The 24,205-nt window shown below is 42.5% G+C and overlaps 2 pseudogenes; one reads left to right on the forward strand and one right to left on the reverse strand.

Moving 5' to 3' along the window:
* Positions 1-19,630: 19,630 nt before the first annotated feature.
* On the reverse strand, positions 19,631-19,749 carry LOC122929864 (annotated as a pseudogene).
* Positions 19,750-23,492: 3,743 nt separating this feature from the next.
* Positions 23,493-23,611, forward strand: LOC122929903 (annotated as a pseudogene).
* Positions 23,612-24,205: the final 594 nt, after the last annotated feature.

Raw genomic sequence — 24,205 nt, forward strand, 5'->3', positions numbered from 1 at the left:
GACAATGGGGCATATCGCTAGGATATGCCTCCTTTGTCTGATAGGTGCGGGTCCCACCTCTGGTACCCACACCTACAATGAGAGCGGAGGAAATGAATGGAGGGCGCACAGCGCATGTGCAACCGCCCTCTATTCATTTCTATGGGGCTGCCGTAAATAGCTGAGCGCTGGCTCGGCTATTTCCGTCTGCCACATAGAAAAGTGTGGGAGCAGGGGCCGGGGTGCGCGCCCTTTCACTTCTATAGGAGCAGCGGGGAGTATCGCTTGGTGGTGGACGGACCCCGATAAATCCAGGGTCCTCCAACCACAGCTCTCCCTGCTCCATTTTCGTTGCACCTATTAGACAATAGGGGAATACCCCTTTAAGCCTCATTTACACGTCAGTGTTTTGGTCAGTGATTTCCATCAGTGATTGTGAGCAAAAACCAGGATTGGAGCCTCTACAGAAATAAGGTGTAAGGGAAAGATCTGCACCTGGTTTTGGCTCAGTCACTGATGGAAATCACTGACCAAAATACTGATGTGTGAATGAGGCATTACTCTCACCTCAGAACAGGATAACGTTGAATACTGCAGTGGAGTATGGGAGCCAATGGCTCCTGCCCCTTCCTTTGCATACGGTTGAAGCCTATGGGGTGGTGTGTGAATAGTGCAGGCAGTCACAAAGAGGTGGCATCACTGTGACTGCCTGATTTGGGTCGCAGGTGGCACACTGATGTAATCATGATCACCTTCATCGGGATACAAGCATCTCAGGCCGCAGGCTGGAAGAGGCCTGCGGCCTGTACCGAAGTTGGTGCATGAAACGTGAGGTATGTTTTTATTTATTTATTATTATTTTTACTTTTGGCCACTTGGGGAGCATACTACTGGGGGCAATATAGGGTGATTACTGGGGGCTCTATAGGGGCATTTGCAGTGTCCCACTATGTGTGAAAAAGGGGACACTTCATACTTATGAGATGTCATTAATTTCCATTGTCAATTGCAATGTATTAAGCTGCTGATTCCTTACAACAGGCTGGTAACTGCACTTGCAAACATTCTCCACTAGGTGGTGCTGTCCCATCCTTTATATAGGGCAGCTCAGTGGTAGGAAAGGAGTTGACAGTTAGTGGAGAGTATGTAACTTAAGCTGTGTGCCCCTGGGTACTACCCAGGAGTAAGGCAAGAAAGTATTACTGGATCACCTATTTGTAGTGCCACTGTCCTGGAGTCAGAGACTAAGTGGATTAATGGTATGGAAGCAACTTGTGCCAATAACGGATCAGAAGACTGATGCCTGCCGCTAGGGAGACTGCCCTGTTGGTTGCCAAGTGCTAAATTCAAGATTAGAGTAAGATCCAAGTACCCGAAAGGCTGAACCCCTGAAGCAAGTGAGATGAGTTAAAGGAAAATAGCATCTCTCTGAGTTGGAACCTGCCAGCTATCACTGTCACACCGTGCCTGTTGTATGAAGTCGCAGCTTGCATACCTTTCTCTGTATCAAGGCATTATCTGTATGGATTTCGCCTATATCAAGGCAAACCTCATCAAGTAAAGGTTCTGTTGTTTATAACAATTGACTCCTCATCCTCCTTATGCTATCTCTCAATGCACCTTGCGGTGCTGGTGTCACGAACACCAGGGACCCTGCCTCCAAGGCACCTAAAAACTCATTCCACCAAGGGTACCTCAAACACCATCTGGCGGCAGTGGCGTGCCTAGGGTGTTTGGCACCCGGGGCGGGTCCTTTCTCTGGCACCCCCCCATACTTGACCACATTCCTCTTACATCAAGGGACATCGCCTGTCATGTAGACCTTCTCTTTCCTCTTCTCCTCTGTTAGACCACCATGAAAAATTATTTCAGCTGCATCTTGTCTCTACAGAGGTTGTAACACAGACACGTTAGATTTCTCAGTTTTTCCATCAACCCCCCCATCCTGGTGTCCCCACAGTGTCATCCTGCTGCCAGCCCCAATACTGTGCCCATTCTCCCCCTCCACCCCAATACCCCAGGTCACTATAGGTGATAAGTTATATTTTGGGTCTGACTGGAACATATCTTTCCATCCAATGACAATATGACCCAAATGGATGACACATCTTCCTATTTCATGATAATATTACCCAAATGGATGCTATAACAACATATACATTTATAGATTATTATCATCAACCTATTTAGCAATCATGTGCAAAAAAACGCATATATATAAAGAAAATGCATCAAAAACGCAGAAAAACCGCAATGGTCTAAATTTTAGAGCCTTAGTATAAAAGACCAGGTCTATGCAATTTGAACATAACCACTGAGGAAGAGGTAGAGATTCACCTCAAAACGCGTCTGGTTTTTATATACGCTGGTTTGAAAACGACCTGGACAAAATATAAGCATGGCCATGCAATAAAAAACTGTAAAAGACCCAAAGTAAGTAGACTTATATTAAATACCTCTCACTACAGAAGACTACGTGAGAACAACAAGGAGACGTCCTTCCATTCTCGCGAGAAGTCCATAATGGAAGCATAGAGCAGGATAGGTGTGACGCCGAACTCACACGTTGGACACCCAACCGCTCTTCGAATATAGGGAGAGGTAAGCGCCCACATTTGGGCCATTACAGAAAAGTACCCTGCACATCTCAACTGTGAGTACAGTCCAATAACAGTATGTCGGAACTATTATAATCAGGGCCGGTTCTAGGTGAAATGGAGCCCTGGGGCGAAAAACAATAAGGCCCCCCCCACATGAAACTTGCTGACTTTAACGTTACCCCCATCACTACAGAAATACAGCGCCCCATACCTCTTACATCCAGTGACATCTCCTTTGATGTAGATGTTCTCTGTCCTCGTCTTCTCCTTTCAGACCTTTAGACCAGACCACCATTTTGTCACCATTTTCCGTCTCTGCAGTTTGACAACAAAAAATATCTTAGTTTACTACTCTTCCATCTTCTGGACAAATCATCCTACTACCCCCAATACTGTGCCACTGTGCTCCCCAATACTATACTGCAGAAACAGATAATACTAGTACCACACAGAGCCCCCCATATAAAATACACCTTCTTTGTGGCCTCAGTAGAAGCCCCCATAGTGCCCCATAATAATGTGCCAGTATCAAGTGCCTCTCTTCCACCCCATGTGCCAGTAGCAAGTGCCTCTCCATGCCCCCCCATGTGCAAGTAACAAGTGCCTCTCCATGCCCCCATGTGCCAGTAACAAATGCCAACCCCCCATCCCCATGTGCTAGTAGCAAGTGCCTCCCGCTCCCCCCATGTGGCAGTAACAAACCACACTTATACTTACCTCCCTCACACAGCAATGCGCTGCAGGCCTCTTCTGGCCTGCGTCCCGCGCTGTACAGCTTAGGCAGCGCGCCTGCAGCGGCCTCTGATAGGCTGCCGGCAAAAGGCCCGCAGCCTATCAGAGGAACAGGGAAGGGAGACACCTCTCCCTCCCCTGCCCCACAGCACAACCATCTGTATTGCTGTCTTGAGGACGGCGATACAGATGACTATGGAGATGAACTCTTCCACAATGGACGCGTTCATCTCCCTGTCACCTGCCGTTAGTTGTGGGCCGGCGCCGGTGTCGGGTGGTGGTCTTGGGGGCCCCTAAGGAATCGGGGGCCCGGGGGCAATTGCCCCTCTTGCCTATATGGAAGCGCCAGCCCTGATTATAATGACCCTACGAATGATAAGGTCCTCGGAATGACATAGTTGTGGATTGAAGTGTCTAATGAAAGATATAGTTGCGAAATAGTGAATATCTCAAGAGGATTCAGACACAGATAAATAACCAATTAGAAATGTGCTGAGTTTTAGTTTATTTTTATAGAGCATGTTATTACGGATGCGGCGATACCTAATATGTTAACTTTTTTTATTTACTTAAGTTTTACACAATAACAGCTTTTAGAAAACCAAAAAAATGATGTTTTAGTGTCTCCATATTCTGAGCCATAGTTTTTTTTTTTGGGGGGGGGCGATTGTCTTAGGTAGGGGCTCATTTTTTGCAGGATGAGGTGACGGTTAGATTGGTACTATTTTGCTGGGCATACGCCTTTTTAATTGCTTGCTTGTTGTACTTTTAGTGATGTAAGGTGACAAAAAAAATTGTTTATTTAGCACAGTCTTTTTTTTTTAGGTCATGTGATATGTTTATAGAGCCGGTCGATATAGATGCGGCGATAACTAATATGTCAACTTTTTTCCCCCCCTATTTTTTACCAATTTATTTGGAGGAAATGACGTTTTAGTTTTTTTTTACTTGAAACTTTTTATTTTTTGGGGGGAAAACTTTCTTTTTTCAACTATTTTTTTTCACTTTATTTTTTGTCCCACTTTGACACTTCAACTTTTGGGGGTCTGATCCCCTTTACAATGCATTCCAATACTTCTGTAATGGAATGCATTGGCTGTATGAGTAATACAGTGTGCATTACTCATACAGCTTCCTGCCTGTGAGATCCAGGGGGCTCGATCTCACAGGCTCGTCACCGGAAGGCAGCACCGATGCCTAAGGAAGGCATCCCGGTGCCTTCCATGCCATCGGGTCCCCATTACAGCCGCACGAGGACCCGATGGCAGCGCCGCCCGCCGCAACAACCTGTAAAAGCTGCAAACCGCAGGTCTGAATTGACGGTTTGCGGCGATCGCCGATACGGGGGGTCACAGGACGCATTGTCCCAGGGTGCCTGCTAATTATTTTCCATTGAAATGCATTAATCTGTTTTTACGGTCTGCGCATGCGCATCCAGTATTTTTATTTATTTATTTATTTTTAAAGGTCTTTACCTTTAAAAATACAAAAAAAATTAAAAATACTGGATCCGTTTTTACGGATGACACTGGAGAGACGGATCCGGTGTTTCAATGCATTTGTTAGACGAATCCGGATCTGTCTACAAATGCTATCCATTTGCATACGGATTTCCGGATGCGGCGACGGAACTGCCTGCTGGATCTTCACAGCGCGTGTGAAAGTAGCTTAAGGCGGTTTATTAATGCACTATATTTTATTTTGTCTAATGTATTTTGGGACATCTTTGTTAGTAATCTTTAAAGGTCAATCATTAGTGTAATAATATATTACACTAATGAACATCAATTTTTATATTGATCATTACAAACTCATAGAAAAAGGGGTATTCTCACTTCAGCAAATAGCATTTTCTTATGTAGAGGGAGTTAGTACAAGCCACTTACTGTTTGTATTGTTATTATCAATATTGCTTCCTTTGCTGGCTTGATTCATTTTTCCATCACATTATACACTGCTCGTTTCCATGATTACGACCACTGGAATCCAGCAGTGGTGGTTGTACTTGACACTGTAGGAAAAAGTGTCAGCCTCTCTGGGACTGTGAGACTGCACATAGGCTGGTGATTTTTCCTATAGTGTGCAAGCACAGCCTGAGCAGTGACAACTCAAAAACAAAAAATTATCTGTGGCCTTAAAGGGGTTCTCTGGGAATTAAGAAAATGAAAATACTTAAATATTACTTCATTATAAATATATTCCCAAACATCTCTAGTTATAATGGCTTGTTTTGTCTAGGGAGCAATCATCAAGAGAAATAAAATGTGCCATCCTACTAGTACACACAAAACCTGTCCTAATAACCCAGCAGATACTTCAACAGTTACTTCAGAACAGTGAGGTAGAGCTGCCTCATCCTCCTCTCTGCTCTACTTGTCAGGGATTATGATCCTGAATTAAGCTAACAAGAACTTCAGCTGAATCCCTGTGGGAATGGAGTTCATGAGGAGACATGAAGTACTGAGAGGACAGACAGGACAGGTAATGTGGAGCTGTGGTAATGGAGACTACGTACAAGTGCTGCTGCTCATTGTCTACACCCCCACCTCCTCTCTGTACTTCATGTCTCCACATGGACTTTATTCCTATAGAGATTCAGCTGAAGATCATATTAAAATGTATTCAGGATCATAATCCCTGACAATAGGACAGGAAAATAAGGCAGCTGTTTAGCTCAGTGTTGTAACCTGTCCTGCTGTGTAATTAGGACAGCTTTTGTATGCACCAATGGACGGCGGCCATTTTATTTCCCCTGATTGTTTCCCAGACAAAACGAGCCATTATAACTAATGAAAGGTATTTGGGAATATATTTATAATTAAGTAATATTTAAGTATTTTCATTTTCTTAATTCCTGGAGAACCCGTTTAACCGCCTCAGGACCGCCGCACGCAGGATTGCGTCTTGGCGGCGGCCCTGTTATTCCTCCTGGACGTGCCGGAACGTCATCTCGCGAGAGGCGAGATTTCCTGTGAACGCGCGCACACAGGAGCGCACGTTCACAGGATCCAGAGATAAACGAGTGCATCTACAGCCTGCCAGCGGCGATTATTCGCTGGCAGGCTGTAGATGCGATATTTTTTTTTTAACCCCAAAAAGGTATATTAGACGCTGTTTTGATAACAGCGTCTAATATACCTGCTACCTGGTCCTCTGGTGGTCCCTTTTGCTTGGATCGACCACCAGAGGACACAGGCAGCTCTGTAATAAGTAGCACCAATCACCACACTACACTACACTACACCCCCCCTGTCACTTATTAACCCCTGATCACCCCATATAGACTCCCTGATCACCCCCCTGTCAGGCTCCTTTCAGACATCCGTATGTGTTTTGCGGATCCACGGATCCATATAGACTCCCTGATCACCCCCCCGTAAGGCTCCATTCAGACGTCCGTATGTGTTTTGCGGATCCAAGGATCCATATAGACTCCCTGATCACCCCCCTGTAAGGCTCCATTCAGATGTCCGTATGTGTTTTGCGGATCCAGGGATCCGCGGATCCGCAAAGCACAGACACCGGCAATGTGCTTTCCGCATATGCGGGCAAGAATAGGACATGTTCTATAGGCTTTACAAAAAACGCAGTGTTCGCCCGATCAGGCCTGATCTTGTGTGCACACCTGCGTTCAGTCCACCCCACTGCAGTGACAGAATTATTTTTTTCTAATCACTGCAAAAACACAGTAAAATCGCTGCGGCGTTATAAAGATCACTTTTGAGGGGCATGGCGAGTTCATAGAAGATTTTTATTTTTTTTGCCACAAGTTAGCGAAAATTCATATATTTTTTTTTTTCTTACAAAGTCTCATATTCCACTAACTTGTGACAAAAAATAAAATCTTACATGAACTCACCATACCCCTCACGGAATCCAAATGCGTAATTTTTTTTTGACATTTATATTCCAGACTTCTTCTCACGCTTTAGGGCCCCTAAAATGCCAGGGCAGTATAAATACCCCACAAATGACCCCATTTCGGAAAGTACATGAAAGATTGAACTTTTTGTCACAAGTTAGCGGAAAGGGAGACTTTGTGAGAAAAAACGAAAAAAAATATTCTAGGGACTCGCCATGCCTCTCACGGAATACCTTGGGGTGTCTTCTTTCCAAAATTGGGTCACTTGTGGGGTATTTAAAAGACAACTTTTCCCATTTTTTTGTATACAAAGTTGTCTTTTAGAGAGATATTTCTCTCACCCAGCATGGGTATATGTAAAAATACACCCCAAAACACATTGCCCTACTTCTTCTGAGTACGGCGATACCACATGTGTGACACTTTTTTGCAGCCAAGATTGCGCATCTTGGCTGCAAAAAAGTGTCACACATGTGGTATCGCCGTACTCAGAAGAAGTAGGGCAAGAAGGGGCCCAAATTCCAATGAGTACTTTCAGGATTTCACAGGGCATTTTTACGCATTTGGATTCCAAACTACTTCTCACGCTTTAGGGCCCCTAAAATGCCAGGGCAGTATAAATACCCCACATGTGACCCCATTTTGGAAAGAAGACACCCCAAGGTATTCCGTGAGGGGTATGGTTAGTTCATGTAAAATTTTATCTTTTGTCACAAGTTAGTGGAATATGAGACTTTGTAAAAACAAAAAATAAAAAAAATAAAAATAATCATTTTCCGCTAACTTGTGACAAAAAATAAAAACTTCCATGAACTCACTATGCCCATTAGCGAATACCTTAGGGTGTCTACTTTCGAAATGGGGTCATTTGTGGGGTGTTTCTACTGTCTGGGCATTGTAGAACCTCAGGAAACATGACAGGTGCTCAGAAAGTCAGAGCTGCTTCAAAATGCGGAAATTCACTTTTTTGCGTTTGTAAACGCTATAACTTTTACCTAAACCAATAAATATACACTTATTGCATTTTTTTTTTTATCAAAGACATGTAGAACAATAAAGTTAGAGAAAAATTTATATAGAAATGTAGTTTTTTTAAAAAAAAATTACAACCGAAAGTGAAAAATGACATTTTTTTGCCAAGTAAAAATGTCAGCAGCAATGAAATACCACCAAATGAAAGCTCTATTAGTGAGAAGAAAAGGAGGTAAAATTCATTTGGGTGGTAAGTTGTATGACCGAGCAATAAACCGTGAAAGTATTAAGTGCAGAATTGTAAAACGTGGTCTGGTCATTAGGGGGTTTAAGCTAGGGGAGCTGAGGTGGTTAAAGGGGATTTTTAGGAAACAAAGGTGCTGAGGGTGCTGTTCAAACATAAAAAAGCAGTACTCACCTCACAGATACCCTGCCTGAACCCATGTCGCTTTTTGTTCCCTGGTCCACTGATAATGTGCCAATTTAGGGATATATGACCGCTGCAACCAATCACATGCCACAGGTTGAGACATCATGAGGCCAGACACCCCAAAATTTGATCCAGTAGCTTAGCATTCTGGGCCTGACAATATGGCTCTTCTTCCATACAGATATTATATTAATTATACTCAATAGTAATAAAAATGGGCACAGTCTGCGTACAAGACACAACCTCTGCCTGATCACAAAATATAATCGTGCTCCTCCTCCTACATATAGGGTGCTACGCACTACTATAATGCTACAATTATACATAACAGACTGTACATAAAATGAAGGTGATCCATATTTTAGCTGGTCGGAGAGTATTGACCTATTTTCTTAAAAGGATATTTCACTTAATTTTTGAACTGAGCCCACCTAACACTAATGTGACTTCCTCCGACAATTCGCTCAGCCAGCTTACTTGGAGTGTTGGCTCCACCTGCTACCAATTTAAATTCCTAACCCACCCAAGACAGCTGGCTTGGTACTTAAGTGGTTGCTAAAAATCTTGTTGTACATTTGGTTTGTGTATACCTAATAGTTTTTTTTCCTTGCTTTAATGCTCTCACTTTGCATGTTTTTCCTAATGCATACTGTGCGATGTGAGCCTCAGCCTCCGTAGATGTTGGTTACTGTGTTAATGTGTGTATTGATCTGCAGTGTAATAATAACTACTCTTCATTAACCTTTGACCAAAGTCATGTAATACAACCTTCTGCTATGACTAACTTGTACTATTTTCCTACAGGAGCGTGTATGCTAACCTCCCTCTACATAGTACAGATTTACATCGGCCGAACTACCTCAACTGAAACTAGGTTTCTGAGTCAGGGTACTTTCACATTTGCATTGTTGGATTCTGGCAGGCAGTTCCATCGCCGAAACTGCCTGCCGTATCCGGAAATCCGTATGCAAACGGATAGCATTTGTAGACGATTCGGATGCGGATCCGTCTCACAAATGCATTCTAATACCGGATCCGTCTCTCTAATACCGGATCCGTTTTTCCGGAACACTTGGTGCCGGATCCAGCATTAATGCATTTTAATAGAAAATAATGCCGGATCCGGCATTCCGGCAAGTGTTACTGAATTTTGTACAGAGAGAATACCGCAGCGGCCAAATACCGTAAGAGTGACTTAACTGAAGACATCCTGATCCATACTGAACGGAATGCTCTCCATTCAGAAAACATTAGGATAAAACTGATAATTTTTTTGCCGGTATTGAGCCCCTAGGACGGAACTTAATACCGGAGAAGAATAACGCTAGTGTCAAAGTACCCTCAGCCACTGGCCATCTGCAGTTACTTGTCTACAATGAGGGACATGCCACCCAGCTGTGTCCCTTCCTACAAACAGCTGGCACACCACTCAGCAATGCCTATGCCCAACATGCGGGTCCGCCAGGTATCACCTGGTAACACCTAGGTGGTTAAAATACTATGATTTGGCCCACAGACAGCTAGTACACCGCTTAGCAGTGCCTAGTGCTGACATGTGGATTCCCAGTTATCACCTGGTAACACCATTTCTTTATGGTTTAACAAGATACAGGAGATTATGGGAATGGAGGATTTCGCTGCCTCATTCAAAGGTACTCATGCTAAATTTCAGATAAATTCAGGTCTAATATTTTTTCATAGTTCATATAGCCTGCATGTGTTTCCACTTTAACAAAAAAGGGATGCAAATGAGCTCTTAACAAGCTCTGCTGCTGATGCCACCAGAAGTAAGGCAGCTATCCTAAGTCAATGATCGACCTTTAAATAGGCCTTGAGGCATGACTTGGATAATAAATAAGCCAGCATCTCATCTGCAGACAGCTGTTTCGGGTGTTTGCCCCTCATCAGTGCAGAGCAGAGAGTACTGGCTTAACTGGGTAAAAGACCAAGTCAGGATTTCGGCGGTACTATCTGTCTCCTTATGGAGAGCGCCTCAATTGGCATGAGAAGGCTTATAGGCCATGCAAAACAATTTTTTTTACCCTCTTTCTTTCCTTCTCCTTTCTCCTCTTTTCTGGCTTTTCTGTTTGTCTTGTTCAGTGTTTCTTTGTGGTTTTTGCTTTGGGAACTACTGTGTAGTTTGTGTGAAGGGATTTGTTATGATATACAGTACAGACCAAAAGTTTGGACACACCTTCTCATTCAAAGAGTTTTCTTTATTTTCATGACTATGAAAATTGTAGATTCACACTGAAGGCATCAAAACTATGAATTAACACATGTGGAGTTATATACATAACAAAAAAGTGTGAAACAACTGAAAATATGTCATATTCTAGGTTTTTCAAAGTAGCCACCTTTTGCTTTGATTACTGCTTTGCACACTCTTGTCATTCTCTTGATGAGCTTCAAGAGGTAGTCACCTGAAATGGTCTTCCAACCGTCTTGAAGGAGTTCCCAGAGATGCTTAGCACTTGTTGGCCCTTTTGCCTTCACTCTGCGGTCCAGCTCACCCCAAACCATCTCAATTGGGTTCAGGTCCGGTGACTGTGGAGGCCAGGTCATCTGGCGCAGCACCCCATCACTCTCCTTCATGGTCAAATAGCTCATACACAGCCTGGAGGTGTGTTTGGGGTCATTGTCCTGTTGAAAAATAAATGATGGTCCAACTAAACGCAAACCTGATGGAATAGCATGTCGCTGCAAGATGCTGTGGTAGCCATGCTGGTTCAGTATGCCTTCAATTTTGAATAAATCCCCAACAGTGTCACCAGCAAAGCACCGCCACACCATCACACCACCTCCATGCTTCACGGTGGGAACCAGGCATGTAGAGTCCATCCGTTCACCTTTTCTGCGTTCCATAAAGACACGGTGGTTGGAACCAAAGATCTAAAATTTGGACTCATCAGACCAAAGCACAGATTTCCACTGGTCTAATGTCCATTCCTTGTGTTCTTTAGCCCAAACAAGTCTCTTCTGCTTGTTACCTGTCCTTAGCAGTGGTTTCCTAGCAGATATTCTACCATGAAGGCCTGATTCACACAGTCTCCTCTTAAGGCCGAATGCACACGGCCGTTTTTCACGGCCGTGAGCGGTCTGTGGAACCGCGGCCTGGATTCCTGCTGCGAGCAGGAGCGCACAGCGTCATTGGTTGCTATGACGCCGTGCGCTCCCTGCTGCCGCCACAGTACAGTAATACACAGGTAAAGATCATACCAGTGTATTACTGTATTGCGGCGGCAGCAGGGAGCGCACGGCGTCATAGCTACCAATGACGCCGTGCGCTCCTGCTCTCAGCAGGAATCCAGGCCGCGGTTCCACGGACCACTCACGGCCGTGAAAAACGGCTGTGTGCATTCCGCCTAACAGTTGTTCTAGAGATGTGTCTGCTGCTAGAACTCTGTCTGGCATTGACCTGGTCTCTAATCTGAGCTGCTGTTAACCTGCGATTTCTGAGGCTGGTGACTCGGAAGAACTTATCCTCCGCAGCAGAGGTGACTCTTGGTCTTCCTTTCTTGGGGCGGTCCGCATGTGAGCCAGTTTCTTTGTAGCGCTTAATGGTTTTTGTGACTGCACTTGGGGACACTTTCAAAGTTTTCCCAATTTTTCAGACTGACTGACCTTCATTTCTTAAAGTAATGATGGCCACTCATTTTTCTTTACTTAGCTGCTTTTTTCTTGCCATAATACAAATTCTAACAGTCTATTCAGTAGGACTAACAGCTGTGTATCCACCTGACTTCTCCACAACGCAACTGATTGTCCCAACCCCATTTATAAGGCAAGAAATCCCACTTATTAAACCTGACAGGGCACACCTGTGAAGTGAAAACCATTTCAGGTGACTACCTCTTGAAGCTCATCAAGAGAATGCCAAGAGTGTGCAAAGCAGTAATCAAAGCAAAAGGTGGCTACTTTGAAGAACCTAGAAAATGAAATATTTTCAGTTGTTTCACACTTTTTTGTTATGTATATAATTCCACATGTGTTAATTCATAGTTTTGATGCCTTCAGTGTGAATCTACAATTTTCATAGTCATGAAAATAAAGAAAACTCTTTGAATGAGAAGGTGTGTCCAAACTTTTGGTCTGTACTGTATATTACCTGTAATAATCATAATTGCTTTCCAAATCAGATTTGTTATTTCTATGGTTTAACCCCTTCCCGACACATCACGTACTATCATGGTGATCGGGCGGGCCCGGGCAGTCCCTGGTAGCTGGGCCCCTGCTGTATCCTCCCGCGATCGCTGTAAAAGCTGATGCCGGCGGATTAACCCCTTCTATGCCACGGTCCGCACTGACCGCGACATAGAAGGGATTTGTGTCGGGTGATGGAGCGCATCAAGTCCCTGCACTGCTGCGGTGGGGACTCAATGTGCCAGAAGGCAGCCTGATGCCTTGCAGAGGCTGCCCAATGCCTTGCACGGCATCGGGACCTGCCTTCTACGGGTGCCGAGGAGATCCAGCCTCAGTCTGGGTCTCCTAGGCAACCTGTTTGTGTACTACTCACTGTAGTACACGAACAGGCAATGCATTACAATACAGATGTACTGTAATGCATTGCAGAGGGGATCAGACCCTCAAAAGTGAACATCAGAAATAAAGTAAAGTAAAAAAAGTAAAAAAAAAGTGTTAATAAAATTAATAAAGTAATAAAATTAATAAAGTAAAAAAAGAAGAAAAAAACGCCCCTTTCCCCTTATTTTATAATAAAAAACTGAAAAACAACAACCCACACATATTAGGTATCGCCGCGGCCGTAATGACCGGCTCTATAAATATATCACATGATCCACCCTATCCGATAAACACCATAAAAAAATAAAAACTGTGTAAAAAAAAGCCATTTTTGTCACCTTACATCACAAAAAGTGCAACACCAAGCGATTAAAAAGGCATATACCCCCCAAAATAGTACCAATCAAACCATCACCTCATCTCGCAAAAAATGAGTCCTTACCTAAGACAATTGGTCAAAAAATAAAAAAAGCTATGGCTCCCAGAATATGGATACACTAAAATATCATTATTTCGGTTTAAAAAATTCTATTATTGTGTAAAACTTAAATAAATAAAAGTCACGTGACCTAATCCCTCAGGTAAACGCTGTAAAAATAAATAAATAAAAACTGCGCCAAAACAACCAATTTTTTGGTCACCTTGCCTTATAAAGTGTAATAATGCATGATCAAAAAATCATATGTGCCCAAAAATGGTACCAATAAAAACGTCAACTTTTCCTGCAAATAACAAGCCCCTGCACAAGACGATCGGCAGAAAAATAAAGAAAGAAAATAGGGCGTTCAGAAAATGGAGATACAAAATCCAAATTTTAGTTTTATTATGTAAAACTGAAACAAACATCATAGAAAGTAGACATATTTGATATTGTTGCGTCCGTAACAACCTGCTCTATAAAAATAGCGCATGATCTAACCTGTCAGATGAATGTTGTTAAAAATAAAAAATAAAAACGGTGCCAAAACATCACTTTTTTGGTTACCTTGCCTCACAAAAAATGTAATATAGAGAAATTTAAAATCATATGTACCCCAAAATAGTACCAATAAAACTGGCACCTTATCCCGTCGTTTCTAAAATATGGTCACTTTTGAGTTTCTAATGTAGGGGTGCATCATGGGGGCTTCAAATAGGACATGGCATCTAAAAACCAGTTCAGCTAAAATCTGCCTTCCAAAAACCATATGGCGTTCCTTTCCTACTGCGCCCTGCCGTTTGGCCATACAGCAGTTTTTGACTACATGTGGAGTGTTTCTGTAAACTGCAGAATCAGGGTAATAAATATTGAGTTTTGTTTGGCTGTTAACCCTTGCTTTGCTACTGGAAAAAATGGATAAAAATGTAAAATCTGCCAAAAAAGTGAAATTCTTAAATTTCATCTACATTTTCCATTAATTTCTTGTGGAACACCTAAAGGGTTAACAAAGATTTGCTTCCAAACTTTTAAGCCTTCTAACGTCCCCAAAAAATAAAATGTTATTTTCAAAATGATCCAAACATGAAGTAGACATATGGGGAATGTAAAGTGATAACTATTATATGAGGTATCACTATCTGTTATAAAAGTAAAGAAATTGAAATTTAAAAATGCAGGATTTTTTTTTATTTATTTTGTAAATTTGGGATTTTTTCTCAAATAAAGGTGAAATATATTGATTTAAATTTATGACTATCATGAAGTACAATGTGTCACGAGAAAACAATATCAGAATGGCTTGGATAAGTAAAAGTGTTCCAAAGCTATTACCACATATAGTGACACATATAGTATCTGGTGGTCATGCCTGGCTATTCAGCATTTCTGGAATACCATTTTTGATATCTACAAGCAGGTGATAGATAATTACCTGACTCTGACTCCTAAAACAGCCCTCCCCTCCCCAATATCTGGAACTCTCTCTCTGATTAAGAAGGGCCTAGTATGTTATTTTTTTAAGCGGCTTGCTAGGTCATTTCTAGACAATAGAGGTTGACTCTTCAGAGATCTACACTCAATGTCCTGTATTGAGTGCCTTTCAAGGACTTTGGCAATCTAAAGTAATGTAGAAAGTTCAGAGCACTCCATATCGTCTTTGCAATTTAATTCAGAATTTTATTAGTATGAAAACATATCCAGCTTGAAATACATCCCTTTTGTTTTATCGCCACATGTAAAAATTACCTTGGGTATTTGGCGTCGACTGTGACCCCTTGGATTGAAGAATAGATCACTAACATGGATCTCCTGAATAATATTAGGAGTGGGGGGCGGGGGGGCATGTGTAATCACTTTTTTAATTGAATTAGACATTTTATATTTGTATAGTGCAGAACTGGAGTGGCGGGGCCGGACTACAATGACTGCACTGCCCCGCCGCAATCAGAGAATCAAGACACTTCAGAAGCAGTTTTGTGCACTTGACTCCCCTGGACTGCCTTTAAAGGGGTTGTGCAGCCTGTTTGTATTAATGACCTACCCTCAGGATAGAGCACCAATATCTGATTGGTGCGGGTCCGACACCCGGTATTCTGGCTCATCAGCTGATTCAAGAGTAGATGGTGCTCCATGTGAGCACTACTTCCTCTTCATTACACTGCCCATCGTCTCGGAAGCACAGTGTAATTACAAGTACTCGGCCCATTCACTGCGCTGCCCCTGCAAGGGAGATGATGTATAGTGCAATGAAGAGGAAGCAGTGCTCGCTAGTGTTGAGCACGAATATTCGAAAAGCAAATTTTTATCTCGAATATCGCCACATAGAGAATTCGTGAATATTTAGAATATAGTGACACATGTCAGATTTGCATAACTCATTGGCCCACAAGCAAGAAGCAGGGAGGAATCATGTGCTCAGATAGGAAAAAATGACGAATATTCTAAAAACGAATATTGTAGCACTATATTCTATAGTGCTATATAAAATATAATGAAGCTGCACCAATGTGTCAGATAACCAAAAGCGTGGTGCTCACAGCTGGAGAGCTCCACCCACTTCACATAAGAAAAATATATAATATATAATGTGGTTGAACCACTGAGGAAGAGACCGTAAGTAGTTCCGAAACGCGTATGGTACCGCTTTCCCATGAGAGGACAAGAATACCTTAAAATTGTTGATACCAGGACGGCATCACTGGATCACAAATACAGCATTAAGGAAATATCTGCAATAAAGATACCGGGAGTTATTACAAGCCACTGAATACAGAACCTGCCCGCGCAAAAGACGGCATCGGTTACAGAGTGAACCGGCACCGGACTACAGGCAAAGGTCAGCGTACGGTGCAAGTCAGCGCGGTATAGACAGGCGGTGGAAACGCTAAGGGCTCTTTCACATCTGCGTTCTTTTCTTCCGGCATAGAGTTCCGTCGTCGGGGCTCTATGCCGGAAGAATACTGATCAGGATTATCCTAATGCATTCTGAATGGACAGTCCGTCCTTCAGGATGCATCAGGATGTCTTCCGTTCCAGCAAATAGCGCAGCATGCTGCGCTTTTTGCTCCGGCCAAAAATTCGGAACACTTGCCACAAGGCCGGATCCGGAATGAATACCCATTGAAAGGCATTGATCAGGATCCGGCCTTAAGCTAAACGTCGTTTCGGCGCATTGCCGGATGCGACGTTTAGCTTTTTCTCAATGGTTACCATTGCTGCCGGGACGCTAAAGTCCTGGCAGCCATGGTAAAGTGTAGTGGGGTGCGGGGGAGCAGCATACTTACCATCCGTGCGGCTCCCGGGGCGCTCCAGAGTGACGTCAGGGCGCCCCAAGCGCATGAATGACGTGATCGCATGGATCACATGATTCATGCGCATGGGGCGCTCTGACGTCATTCTGGAGCGCCCCGGGAGCCGCACGGATGGTAAGTATACTGCTCCCCCGCTCCCCACTCCTACTATGGCAACCAGGACTTTAATAGCGTCCTGGGTGCCATAGTAACACTGAAAGCATTTTGAAGACGGATCCGTCTGCAAATGCTTTCAGTACACTTGCGTTTTTCCGGATCCGGCGTGTAATTCCGGCAAGTGGAGTACACGCCGGATCCGGACAACGCAAGTGTGAGAGAGGCCTTACGGCGTATATGCATGAAACCCCGGTAAGACTCTTACCTTATGCTGTACAGTTTGCAATTTACACTTGTGAGACCAGCAACAGAGCTCTGCAAAGTAAAACTCGGTGAAGCAGGACACTACTTGTATAGCTAGTGTAGCGGGACGCAGCTCACTTGCTACGGAATGTTATCTTATCTTACCACAATCATTGTTTCAAGTGACTGTATGGGATCCCTGGAGTGGGTCTGGCATGAGTTATTCTTTTGTGCACGGCCGCCGCATATAAAGTGAGATATTGTGCGCTATTTTTTATTGGAAGATTGCATATACCATAGGATCGCTATATTTGCTTGTCCACCTCTCGCATTATAATTTATTGAGCTTATTGTATAGCCTGCATTGTCATGCATTTATTTATTTATATATTTATTTACACATTTTTATAAAATTGCTTTTATTATTGGCCCAACTATCAGTGAGTGCAAAGTTGTTACATTATATATAGTGCTATATATTCGTTTTTGACCCACGCCTGTATTGATTGCGTAATACGTCTGCCAAGCGCAGGGACAGGGAGAAGTGCACACAGCCCAGGGACTGTTATCAGCTGCTGGGGAGGACCTGGCTTTAATAATTTACTTACAGTCCCTGTCTGTCAGTAATGTGACCTTGCAGGTTGAGTGCTTCTGCGTCCTCCGTCCTTCAAAACATAGACGGACCATGCCTAGCAACTTGATTTTAAGCAGAGGTAAATGTAGGCAGTATGGGGAACAAAACTGTGGAATTAGGCCTCATGCACACGACCGTTGTGTGCACCCGTGGCCGTTGTTCCGTTATTTTCTGCGGATCCATTGACTTTCAATAGGTCCGTTGAAAACTCGGAAAATGCACCGTTTGTCATCCGCCTCCATGATCCGTGTATCCTGTCCGTCAAAAAAATATGACCTGTCCTATTTTTTGGACGGACAACGGTTCACGGACCCATTCAAGTCAATGGGTCCGTGAAAAAACACGGATGCACACAAGATTGGCATCCGTGTCCGTGATCCGTGGCTGTAGGTTACTTTCATACAGATGGATCCGAAGATCCGTCTGCATAAAAGCTTTTTCAGACAGTATATTCTAACACAGAGGCTTTCCCATAGTGATGGGGACGCTTCTAGTTAGAATATACTACGAACTGTGTACATGACTGCCTGGCAGCACCCGATCTCTTACAGGGGGCTGTGATCCGTACAATTAACCCCTCAGGTGCCTCACCTGAAGGGGTTAATTGTGCGTATCATAGCCCCCTGTAAGAGATCAGGGACTGCCAGGCAGCAGGGGGCAGACCCCCCTCCATCCCCAGTTTCAATTTCATTGGTGGCCAGTGTGCGCCCCCCCTCCCTCTATTGTATTTATAACATTGGTGGCCAGTGTGCGGTCCCCCCCCTCCCTCCCTCTATTGTATTTATAACATTGGTGGCCAGTGTGCGCCCCCCCCCTCCCTCTATTGTATTTATAAAGGAACAAAAACACGTCCCACGGCGCGAATTACCGTCAGCCAGTCACCAGGATCAAGAAGAAATCTTTTTATTGCAGCGATACAACGCGTTTCGGGGAATCACTCCCCTTCATCAGGTACACAGAGCTGCACAAAGTAACAGCACAAGGCTACACATATTTATACTTACAAACATACCGCCCTTAAAGGGTCACAGGGTCAGAAGGGAGGAGATTTGGGTGTTGCCTAAATGATCAGTGGCAAATATAATGTGCATATCTGCAAGCTCTCATAATGAGCCGCCGATGTGCACATTAGAAACACATTTGTATTATATAAAGCTAGAAAAGCACACTGAAAATAGTCCGTTTTGTAAGTGACCTCAAAACAATACACCCATATGGGGGCCGACCCTATGAGGTGTGCAATAGCAAACGCATCACAGGTTTCTAATCAAATAAGGCGATTGTAAAGTTCTATCAAGACTCTAGGACCTGTGTCACATGACCGGATCCCAGTCACGTGAGAGCCGTTGCTCGGTCACAAGGTAACAAAAGTGGTGAGGGGGCCGTCCTCTCTAAAGAAGCTAGCTCACGTCACTCAACCTGGTATCACATGGCTCACATCACGTGAGTAAGATCCGATCATGTGAGAGCCGTTACCTAGTTACAGGGACACTTGAATGGTGAGAGAGCCGTCTGACTTGCATTTCTATAACCGCACATCGCATAGTCAGGTAGAAACTTATCAGAGTCGTTTTTATAAACCAGAGGGCGCTCTCACTGGAAATCTACTGTGATTCAACAGAAAAAGAACATTTAGAACATTCACAAAAATAGAGGAGGGGAGGAAAAAGAAAAGCATATATTGTGAAGATCACATACATATAATGTTGCCCTACAGATACAATAACTAGATTCCTGAAAAATAAACAATGTTATTAAACATAAATAGGAAGTGGCATGATACGACCTTAAAAAGATTTAAAAAATTGAAAAATTGATATATATATAAAGGTCTACAGCACCCGCTCTTCCCAGGTGGTCTCCCATCCAAGTACTGGCCGAGCCCAACCCTGCTTTGCTTCTGAGATCGGACGAGATCAGGCGTACCCAGGGTGGCATGGCCAATAAATAAAGGAAGGGAAATATAAAATCTGATACTCCTTTTAAGAAAAGAATTAAATAATTTTAGCCACTTATTAGGTTTCTAATTAAGAAAGTCCTTCTACTAAAAGAATATTAATATTAAGAATTAAAAATATATAAAAAGAATTTTTATGTGATTGGGACGTCATCCAATCAAATCACATAATAAATTGACATTAGTCATGCAGGATTTGGGGGATACAGGTGGGTGCATGCGTGCAGTTGGTAAAAGTACACACGCATGCCACCACTATCCCAAAATACCTGATGATTGACAAACATCACCAATTGGTGGCGTGGTTGTCACCCTATTATTTTATCAGAAAGAAGAAGTTCAAGACAGCAGTAATGTAGTTAAGGGTCTGGATCTAATAGAGAAAAGACAAACATCTATTACTCATATTTTCCCTTTCCAATGATGACAGGGTGTATATATCATCAATTTATAGATTGATTTCAAATGCCTCATTAAGACCCTGGGGGCTCAGGCTATTAAGTTTATAGATCCAGAACATTTCACGTCTTTTGATTGTTTGTGTAATGTTCCGGGTGTCAGCATGAATTTTCTCTATAGGTATTACAAAAATACTTGAAAAAAGACCCTGATGTTTATCCGCAATATGTCTTGATACACTGTGCTGCATAAATTTCTTCTTAGTGTTTGAACGGTGTTTGTTCAACCTATTCCGTAACGTCTGTGTGGTGCGACCGACGTACTGTAATCCACATTGGCATTCCAGCACGTAGATCACATTATTTGACCCACAGTCCATTGGTTGCTTAATATTAAAAATTTCCCCAGTAGTATTACTACGAAAAGAGGTAGAGTTACGTATAGAAAGGCAACATAGACATTTAGATTGTCTACATTTAGTACTGCCCACTGGTCTAGATGGTATAAATGAACTAATGTTCGACCCAGTTGCTTTTTGATGGAATTTACGTAATTTAGTAGGTGCTAACAAATTTTTTAGGGTTTTAGCTCTCCTAAAAGTTAGGGGCGGGTGGCTTGGTAGGGATTTGCCTATGTATTGTCAGAAAGTTAACATTAAAAAGACACTTCAGTCTACTGGAGAGTCTAAATAAACCTAGTATTGAACATACTAATGAGACTCCATCCACTTCGGGAACAGCAATACAATATGTCTCTACAAATTTGAAACCCCCTTCAACCTTTTATCCGACCCACCACAAGGGGAATTTCATAGATACTTTTTACCATCTAGTGATGGATGATTTTCGATCCATCCATCAGAGGCCCATTTTGAATCAGAATCTCAGTCCCAAAGAATCTAAGGCAGTAAAAAGCCTATGTGAAAACACCTCAATAGTCATCCGTAATGCCGACAAGGGTGGAGGCGTGGTCATCCAAAATAGAGATGACTACGTTAAAGAAGCTCTCCACATTCTGTCGGATACCGATTATTATCTTCCTCTAGACAAAGACCCGTCTGGGGAACATAAGATTGCACTAGGAAGGTAACTGAATTACATATTTCTGTAGCAAGATGTCCACATAGTGGGACAAATTGCAAGTCAGAGAGGATATCCCAGATATGATGGGGCGGCCCGGAGGATTCTGGACATCCTTATGGATTTTGGGTAGATGGTACCATCTACCCAAAATCCATAAGGATGTCCAGAATCCTCCGGGCCGCCCCATCATATCTGGGATATCCTCTCTGACTTGCAATTTGTCCCACTATGTGGACATCTTGCTACAGAAATATGTAATTCAGTTACCTTCCTATTTGAAAGATTCCACTTCTTTAATAACTACACTCCAAGGAATCACATGGAAAGATACATATTCGTGGATAGCCCTTGATGTTGCGGCCCTATATTCAAATATCAATCATGAATTGGGAATAAAATGTGTTGATTCTTTCCTTGGTAAAGATTCTTCTGTACCTGTTGATCAAAAGTCGTTTATATTGAAATCCATTCAATTTATCCTGACACATAATACATTTTCTTTTGGTGAACAACTATACCTCCAGTGCAAAGGTACTGCAATGGGTACGCGTTTCGCGCCCAGTTTTGCGAACCTTTTCATGGGAGTGTTTGAAGATCAGTACATTTATAAGTCCACCCAGTGGTCGGATAATATTGTATTATATCGTCGTTATATAGACGACTTGTTTTTCATATGGGATGGAGATTCTGATTCCATTATGGGCTTTATTCAATACTTGAATTCCTCTAATTGGGGTATCACTTTATCCGGGACACATGACCGTTCAAGAATTGAATTCTTGGACTTAGAAATGAATGCTGTTGGTGACAAAATTATAACACGTACGTTCTTTAAAAAGGTCGATTGCAATAGTTATCTTGAGTATTCAAGTCTCCATTTTAAAAAATGGAAGACAAATATCCCTTTTAGTCAATTTAAGAGATTAAGGAGGAACTGTTCGCTAACTAGGGATTTCATCTCACAGAGTGAAATCATTCGGAGAAGATTTCAGAAAAAAGGTTATCCTCATAGGGTTATTGAGGCGGCTTTTAATCGAGCCAAGGCTCTTACACAAGAAAATTGCCTATTAGCCAACCAGAAAGATCAGGCAAAGGACAAACAGCAAAATATTAAATGGGGTACCAACTTTATTACTACTTATAGTGGTAATCATAAGGACGTGAGAAATATCCTTTCCAAATATTGGCATATTATTAAAAAAGACCCATACATAGGCAAATCCCTACCAAGCCACCCGCCCCTAACTTTTAGGAGAGCTAAAACCCTAAAAAATTTGTTAGCACCTACTAAATTACGTAAATTCCATCAAAAAGCAACTGGGTCGAACATTAGTTCATTTATACCATCTAGACCAGTGGGCAGTACTAAATGTAGACAATCTAAATGTCTATGTTGCCTTTCTATACGTAACTCTACCTCTTTTCGTAGTAATACTACTGGGGAAATTTTTAATATTAAGCAACCAATGGACTGTGGGTCAAATAATGTGATCTACGTGCTGGAATGCCAATGTGGATTACAGTACGTCGGTCGCACCACACAGACGTTACGGAATAGGTTGAACAAACACCGTTCAAACACTAAGAAGAAATTTATGCAGCACAGTGTATCAAGACATATTGCGGATAAACATCAGGGTCTTTTTTCAAGTATTTTTGTAATACCTATAGAGAAAATTCATGCTGACACCCGGAACATTACACAAACAATCAAAAGACGTGAAATGTTCTGGATCTATAAACTTAATAGCCTGAGCCCCCAGGGTCTTAATGAGGCATTTGAAATCAATCTATAAATTGATGATATATACACCCTGTCATCATTGGAAAGGGAAAATATGAGTAATAGATGTTTGTCTTTTCTCTATTAGATCCAGACCCTTAACTACATTACTGCTGTCTTGAACTTCTTCTTTCTGATAAAATAATAGGGTGACAACCACGCCACCAATTGGTGATGTTTGTCAATCATCAGGTATTTTGGGATAGTGGTGGCATGCGTGTGTACTTTTACCAACTGCACGCATGCACCCACCTGTATCCCCCAAATCCTGCATGACTAATGTCAATTTATTATGTGATTTGATTGGATGACGTCCCAATCACATAAAAATTCTTTTTATATATTTTTAATTCTTAATATTAATATTCTTTTAGTAGAAGGACTTTCTTAATTAGAAACCTAATAAGTGGCTAAAATTATTTAATTCTTTTCTTAAAAGGAGTATCAGATTTTATATTTCCCTTCCTTTATTTATTGGCCATGCCACCCTGGGTACGCCTGATCTCGTCCGATCTCAGAAGCAAAGCAGGGTTGGGCTCGGCCAGTACTTGGATGGGAGACCACCTGGGAAGAGCGGGTGCTGTAGACCTTTATATATATATCAATTTTTCAATTTTTTAAATCTTTTTAAGGTCGTATCATGCCACTTCCTATTTATGTTTAATAACATTGTTTATTTTTCAGGAATCTAGTTATTGTATCTGTAGGGCAACATTATATGTATGTGATCTTCACAATATATGCTTTTCTTTTTCCTCCCCTCCTCTATTTTTGTGAATGTTCTAAATGTTCTTTTTCTGTTGAATCACAGTAGATTTCCAGTGAGAGCGCCCTCTGGTTTATAAAAACGACTCTGATAAGTTTCTACCTGACTATGCGATGTGCGGTTATAGAAATGCAAGTCAGACGGCTCTCTCACCATTCAAGTGTCCCTGTAACTAGGTAACGGCTCTCACATGATCGGATCTTACTCACGTGATGTGAGCCATGTGATACCAGGTTGAGTGACGTGAGCTAGCTTCTTTAGAGAGGACGGCCCCCTCACCACTTTTGTTACCTTGTGACCGAGCAACGGCTCTCACGTGACTGGGATCCGGTCATGTGACACAGGTCCTAGAGTCTTGATAGAACTTTACAATCGCCTTATTTGATTAGAAACCTGTGATGCGTTTGCTATTGCACA

Source organism: Bufo gargarizans, chromosome 2 (assembly GCF_014858855.1).
Source record: "Bufo gargarizans isolate SCDJY-AF-19 chromosome 2, ASM1485885v1, whole genome shotgun sequence".
NCBI lineage: Eukaryota > Metazoa > Chordata > Amphibia > Anura > Bufonidae > Bufo > Bufo gargarizans.